The 7065-nt window shown below is 54.7% G+C and overlaps 1 long non-coding RNA gene across 2 annotated transcripts; it reads right to left on the reverse strand.

The window, feature by feature from the left end:
- Positions 1 to 3303: 3303 nt before the first annotated feature.
- Positions 3304 to 6115, reverse strand: LOC128854117 (uncharacterized). Of its 2 annotated transcripts, none has more exons than XR_008453020.1 (3): positions 5974 to 6115; positions 4212 to 4328; positions 3304 to 3501 (listed from the first exon to the last, which is right to left on the reverse strand). It is a non-coding gene; the product is annotated as an uncharacterized LOC128854117 (long non-coding RNA). The 2 variants fall into 2 exon arrangements; XR_008453019.1 differs by lacking the exon at positions 5974 to 6115 and adding an exon at positions 5351 to 5413.
- Between the last annotated feature and the right edge of the window lie 950 nt (positions 6116 to 7065).

Here is a 7065-nt window from a genome sequence, read left to right on the forward strand (position 1 = left end):
CCCACAGAGCGCACGAGGAAAGGTAGGTGATGCTCATGGTAGTGAAGAGCACAAAATGCTGGCCAAGGCGGTCCCCCAGTCCAGCCCCTGCAATAAAGTGTTAGGGCAGTCACAGGCAGGCCAAGTCTCTGAGCACTGCTGCCCAGGAGAACTCCATCTCTAAAGCACCAAGCAGAGGGCCTCAAGAAGGGAAAAGCTAGACAAACAAAGACTCAAAAAACTGCCCATGCCCAGTGCCTTAAGCTAATCTGTCAGAACCAACTTCTTCAAGCGCAAGTGAAGTCTCATCAGTAGTGGTTACCTGTGCCACGCAGGACCCTTCCACCAGTGCGGAAGGACACAGGGAACTGCCCAGTGTTGGTGACCGTCACAATGGGCGTGTGGATGCCTCCGAGAATGACGTAGCCAAAGTCCAAGATGTATTTGGACAGCTCAGCTCCGAAAGGAGGAGTAAGGACAGTCCTTAAACCAGAGCCTGGATACATTTCCAAGCAAATGGAAGAAGCAAACGTAGTGGATTTGTTTCTATTCAATGCTGTAAAAACTCAACTCATATCTGTGAAACCCAAGGCCATGCGGTAATAAGACTTTGGTAAGTCATGGGGACTGTAGGTCCAAGGGTTTACCACCTACCCATAGGACAATAAAATAAAATCTCTTTAAAATGGATACTGGTCACAGTTCCTCTGCTACAAAAAGCCATTCTAGATAAGTCCCCCAAACCTCCACTGGTCTCAATGAAACTGCTAAGCCTGATGTACAGGCTAAGCCTGAAATTGGTTCACGCCCTTGTAATAGGATTTGTCCACACAGGAAATCTTCGTTGCTCTGCAATCAGATCTGTCCCCAAAGCAGAAACAGTAAATGCAGTCATTAACACCTGCAGGATTCCTGGGAAGGTCCTTTTCCAGAGCAATCCCACTCGGGAACGTACATAAACTAATCTGTTTTGCACAGCATCTTCTTCCTGAACTGGAGCCCACCGTGCCCGTGCCTCATCAGGACAGAGCAAAGGGAAGGGACGAGTTACCAAGGAAAGCCCTGCAGGCCCACCAGCATTCAAGCCATCCCATTTACGGTCTGTCAAGGGTCTGTCAGCCTCTGCAATCCCCTGCCCTTCTGACTTAGTGTGGTCTGTTAGGCGGAACAAAGACGTCAGCTTTGAGTTGCCTCTTTCAGAGCTGGTCAGCAGAGGTGATGTATGCGCTGTCTGGAAGGCCCTGATGGTCTGCACTGCCTTCAGCAATAAGAGCAGAGCCCAGCATCTCTGGGGAGCTGAGCACCAAAGCTCCACGTGCCACTGTGGAAGTGAGGACACTCTTCCACTCACAAGGAGCGTGTCAAAGCTATCACGATCAGTTCCTTTCTGAAGTCCCCAGCTCTGCAGACACAAGGAGGCCTCAGGACCAGGGGGGCACTGCTGGGTGTTACCCTCGGGCCACATGGAGATGGGGTACAGCAGTCCCTACTCACTCAAGAAGCCTCCATTTGAGCATGCTGGTCAAGAGCACTCTCCTCTGGGGCATTGGAGGCCAGAGCTCTCTGCTGCTCCAGGGCATGTTCCTCAAGCAGAACCTCCTCCAGCTGCATCTGTAGCCAAGGCTCCAACTGAGGAAGGACAGTGCCTGGTTAACAAGGGTCCTTCCGAAGGCACAGGACGATCTCTTCAAGTGGATCCCACACTGCTCCTGTTGAGAGGGGTAATGGGGTCCTCCTGTTTCACTAGTCAGTGCCTGTGACACCTTCTACTCTCTCTGCCTTCTCTCAAGGGAAAAGACCTCCAGCCTCTTCACTTGGCTGCAGCACACTGTACAGTGGCAGGATGTCAAAAACCTGAAGACAGGAGAGGAGAGGAGAGATCAAGATGTCAAGCATCAAACTCGACGCAGAAGGGCAGCCATGGCCTGGAGCGAAGGACAGATGTCGCTGGAGGGGCCTCTTCCTTAAATACAGGCAAAACCATCCTTATGTCATCTTCCACTTGTTACACCTTCCTGTGGAGAAACTACATGAAAAATGTTCTCTCATGTTCACCAATTCATGCATTAATTAACACACTACATTAAAGTAATTTCAGAGATCTCCTGGCAGCAATAAATTCTCTCTGCTGCAGAACTTGCCCTTAAAAACACCCTTGACTACCTCTAGAGAAACACAAGACCTGGAGGTGAGAGCCATTGGAGCGGAGTTGTGGACTCCAGCCCACCTCATCCGACTCCTGACGCTTCTCACTCTCTCTCTGACTTGCAGGCTGATCCCTCTCAAGATGCTACAGCAAAATCTACTGCAGAAATTTCCTATCAACCACCTGATTAGAGATGAGATGAATAATGTCCTCCATATCTGCTACGCAGTTAACGTCCTTGGTCAGCCCCGCGATACGATCCACTCGGCCCCTCCAATGACCAGTTGCTTCAGCAGTGCTGTGTGACATGCTTGGAGGGGCACCTTGTTAAACAGCTGAAGAGAGCACAGAGGAGCGGGGAGTTACAGACACAGGCCTGATGCTGGGAAATTCCTTCTGCTCTCACTGGGATGAGAGCGAATGAACACAACGCAGAAGAGAAGCAGGGGCAGAGGAGATGGGGGTGCTCAGGTCTCCCAGGTTAACCTGGGGAACCCACAGCTGTAGGTGCCTCATCACCCTACACAGGAACAGATCTTTATGGCAGCACGCAGAGGGGCAAAACCAATCCCTGAAGATCAGGGATAACGAAACCCAAGAGGATACAAGTTCTCTGCACTTTAAAGTGTGCTCTAGCAGCTGAAACAAAGGAGATGGCATTAAGGCATCACAGAAAAGGCAGCCACATACAATATCTGCCAAGCTTGCAGTGACAGCAAGAGGAGAGGCAGCACTACACGTATGGGGCCAGCAGCCAGAAACATTGGTGGGGTTTTTAACAGAAAATTAGTAAAGTGGGAATTAGGGATGTTCTTTCCAGCTACAGCAACCACGAAGCCCAAGTCAACTTCCTCCCTGGATTATATCATTGATCAATTAAAGCATTGGAAAAAAGCATCTCTTTGAACCTCAGGCTTTAGGAGCACATCTTGGGAACGCATTCCTCTGGAGATGGGCGCTGGGATCCTGCCTGCCCAAAGAGTCAGTGTTAGTTACCTTGAAGAGGGGGGTGGGGATGGACACTAAAAACCAGCTTGGATACAGGACGTATCACTCAAACGTTGTACTTCCAAGCCATATAGCCAACAGAGTAGCTGGGAGGGGAGAGAGCCGTAGACCCGCTGGTGATGGTTTCAAAGACCTCTGCCAAGACAAGTGTGTGGTACCTGCAGCCCATAGTCAATCTCTGTGATGTCCAAGAGGCAGTTGATAAGCAAAGCATCCCCGCTCAGCGCAATCTCGTAGGTTGGGCCTCCCTCCACCCTGCACAGTGCCATGACGTGGGCGACAATGTCTGCACGGCCAAAGAGGGGGAACGTGACCCGCTGGCTCTCACTCGGCTGCAGCACACTGTACAGTGGCAGGATGTCAAAAACCTGAAGAAAGGAGAGGAGAGATCAAGATGTCAAGCATCAAACTCGACGCAGAAGGGCAGCCATGACCTGGAGCGAAGGACAGATGTCGCTGGAGGGGTCTCTTCCTTAAACACAGGCAAAACCATCCTCATGTCATCTTCCACTTGTTACACCTTCCTGTGGAGAAACTACATGAAAAATGTTCTCTCATGTTCACCAATTCATGCATTAATTACACACTACATTAAAGTAATTTCAGAGATCTCCTGGCAGCAATAAATTCTCTCTGCTGCAGAACTTGCCCTTAAAAACACCCTCGACTGCCTCTAGAGAAACACAAGACCTGGAGGTGAGAGCCATTGGAGCGGAGTTGTGGACTCCAGCCCACCTCATCCGACTCCTGACGCTTCTCACTCTCTCTCTGACTTGCAGGCTGATCCCTCTCAAGATGCTACAGCAAAATCTACTGCAGAAATTTCCTATCAACCACCTGATTAGAGATGAGATGAATAATGTCCTCCATATCTGCTATGCAGTTAACGTCCTTGGTCAGCCCCGCGATATGATCCACACGGCCCCCTCCAATGACCAGTTGCTTCAGCAGTGCTGTGTGACATGCTTGGAGGGGCACGAAGCCGCTCTGGGAGCAGCGCCGAGGGCCACCAGCGGGACGGGGCTGTACAGCTGATGGTCATACTGGAAATGCAGAAGTGAGGCTGATTTCCACTTACCTCCTCTATTCCCACACTGAAGGGCTCTGACTCCACAAACTACCTCCATTCCTTGATCCTCATCAGGCTCTGAGTCTCTGCAGTACCTTCTGCCTTCACAGCAGTGGATGGTTGTGCCTGGAAAATAAGGATTGCGTACTGCAGCAAGCAGCTGGCCGGTCTGGGCGAGACTGCTCTGCTGCAGGTTCCACCACCTCATGGAGCCAGGAGCAGCTGAGATGGGACCTGGCTGCAAATCAAGCAGGGGGCTGTCCACGCCATCAGCTGAGTGTGGGACCAAGCCCACCCACAGATGAGACACGGGTGCCATCCGCACGTCCTACACACAAGCTTCCCAAGCAATTTGGGTGCACAAAAGTGATTTGAAGTCCTTCTCACCCTGCCTCCCACTCTGGGTCACGTTTTCGCATGTTCTGTTTCACTCTCCAACCATTCTGTTGGAGTCTCCTCCTTTTCCTCTCGACTGTCAAATACCTCACCGGCACTCTGTCCCTCAGCTACGGTTCCTCTTATTGCCCCGATCGCCATACCTCCGGCCCTGTCGAAGGGACAACCACAAATCCTGTGCCCCCTTCCTTCCACCGCCCCGAGGGAACCTCCCTCCAAGGGAACACTCCCGCCTCCTCTCCTCTCCTCGCCGCCCCCAGCCCGGGCTCTGCAGGAGCCTCATCGCTTCGGTCCCCACCCGACCCTCCTCCTGATTAAACGGCTCTTTGACATTCAGAGCCTGACAGAGCAAATCTTCCACAGATCCAAATTCTGGCCAAGACGAGGAGTCCGATCTAATTTCCTCCCTCGTCCATTCTATCCTACAATCCCGGATCATTTTAGTTTTGTCCTCTCCCGTAGTGGCCGAATTCTGGTTCCGTGACCTCAACACCCCGCAGGGGGCTGTCCGGGGGAATCCCTGCCGGCAGCCTATGGCTCCCTTCGTCTTCGGGGCCCATCTTGTCCCATCCCCGCCCCATCTTGCCCGGGAGGCTCTTACGGCCACTGCACACTCTCTTCGCCCCTCCAGCGCCGAGGGAAAACGCGCTGAAAAGTTCTCCGCACTCCTCCTCACACGCTCGCGTCCCTTCTCCTCCGGCATCCAGAGGGTGTCCCTCACCTCCAATCCCTACAAACCGGATAATACTCACCAGCCCGATTTCCTATCCGCGCCTTTGTGCACGAGAATTACCGGAGAATAGTCGGAGCGTCCTTTCCCTTTTCTTGGGGAGTCTCCTTTAATTTCCCTCCCTTTGCCAAAGCTCCTCCCGGGGAGCGGAGCCCCCGCTGCCCAGCGCTGCGGGGCACGGGGCAGCCGCGCCCGGGACATGGGGTGCGCCTCTCCCCGCCACGGCCGCAGCAGCTCGAGCGATGCCGGAGGAGCCCCGAAGGAGCCGTTAACAAAGAGGCCCATCCGTCCCCCTCCCGTCAGAACAACGAGGCCCATCCGTGTCTCTCCAGAAGGGTCAGCCCAGGCGGCCGATGGGCGGCGAGCGGCGCCCCCCGGGAGCACTGCCCCTCCCTCCGCTGAACCCGCACCGCAGCCAAGCTGGCGGCACCCAGGAGAGACAGTTTGGATCTCCACCCCCCCGCGAGCCAAAAATGCCAAGAGCCTGTTTATTCCCCTAAGAGTTGATCTAATCTTCGCCTGGAGGTTGGAACTTTTAATCCACTTTTCTTTCCACCGTTTTTCTATACCTACATTGAACCCACCCCACGGCTGAACTAAAACAGGAACAATCCGCTAAAATTTAAACAATCATTAGGGTTTTACCTCTTTTTAAACAATCATTAAGGTTTCCTCTTTCCCCCCTCACAGCCCATCGCGAGGGTCGTTAGGGGCAGCATTACGCGTCCTCATGGGCCATTGTTTACGGGCACAAAGACAACCATTCCTCCCCTTCCCTCCCACTGCCAAAGGCAGCTGAGAAGGTGTCGCCCCCGGACCCACGAGCACACGCTCCGCCCAGACCGGACTGGGGGGGGTTCGTTTCTCCCTGCGGCGATCCGGAGGCCAAGAAGGACGCTCCCAGGGAGAAAATCAAAAGCAGGATTTATTCTGGCTCCGCCGAACACGAACAGAGCAGAGCAGCGCGGACACAGCCGGGACACGGGGGAGTAACTTCCCGAAGTTACAGAAACGAATCGCGGCCTTTCCGATCGCCACCCGATCCCCGGACGGCACCCAGGCCACGCGGATCCGACCCGACAGGCGCACCGTAAGGGAACGGGAGGGGCAGGGAGAGGAGGGGAAGGAGAGGGATCCCCACGCCGACGGCAGCGGCGGCTCTCGGGAACACCCGGCGTCGCAGCAGCGGCTTCTTCCAGGCCGCGCGGTCCGGCCCGGCGCCATCGAAGCGACGGCCGAGAGAGCGCGGGAGCGCGAGCCGCCCCTCGCGGCCCCTCGCAGGCCCGTCCGAGCCCCGCCGGCGGCTCCCGCCCCCCCCCGTGTCTCTCGGGAGGGTGCGGCCCGGGCAGCCCGGCGGGCAGAGGAGGGAGGGGGGCGGGCGGCGCCCGCTGCTGCAGCGCCTCTCCCCGCGGCAGCCAGCGCCGGCCCCGAGCTCAGCCCGGGTACTTTATTATAGAGGCCTTGCCTTTTCCCAGTCTGTTTCCTGCAGAGGAGCGTTTATTGCTGGCGTTCTTATAAAGAAGGAAATATTTTTGCTTGAGAACAAATTGTAAAGTGATCTCAAATTGTCCCCTCTTTGTATGCCAAAGCTATTCCAGTACCATCGCCACAGACAGCTGTTCATTGTGCCTCAGTGTGTGCCCCGTGGAGTGTGGGGCAGAGTCCCACAGAGCCGAACGGGAGTAGTTCAGAGGAGGCAGTTCTGCTCACTCGAGCGGGCAAACTCCGGGCTGTGTG

This window comes from Cuculus canorus, chromosome 19 (genome assembly GCF_017976375.1).
Source record: "Cuculus canorus isolate bCucCan1 chromosome 19, bCucCan1.pri, whole genome shotgun sequence".
NCBI lineage: Eukaryota > Metazoa > Chordata > Aves > Cuculiformes > Cuculidae > Cuculus > Cuculus canorus.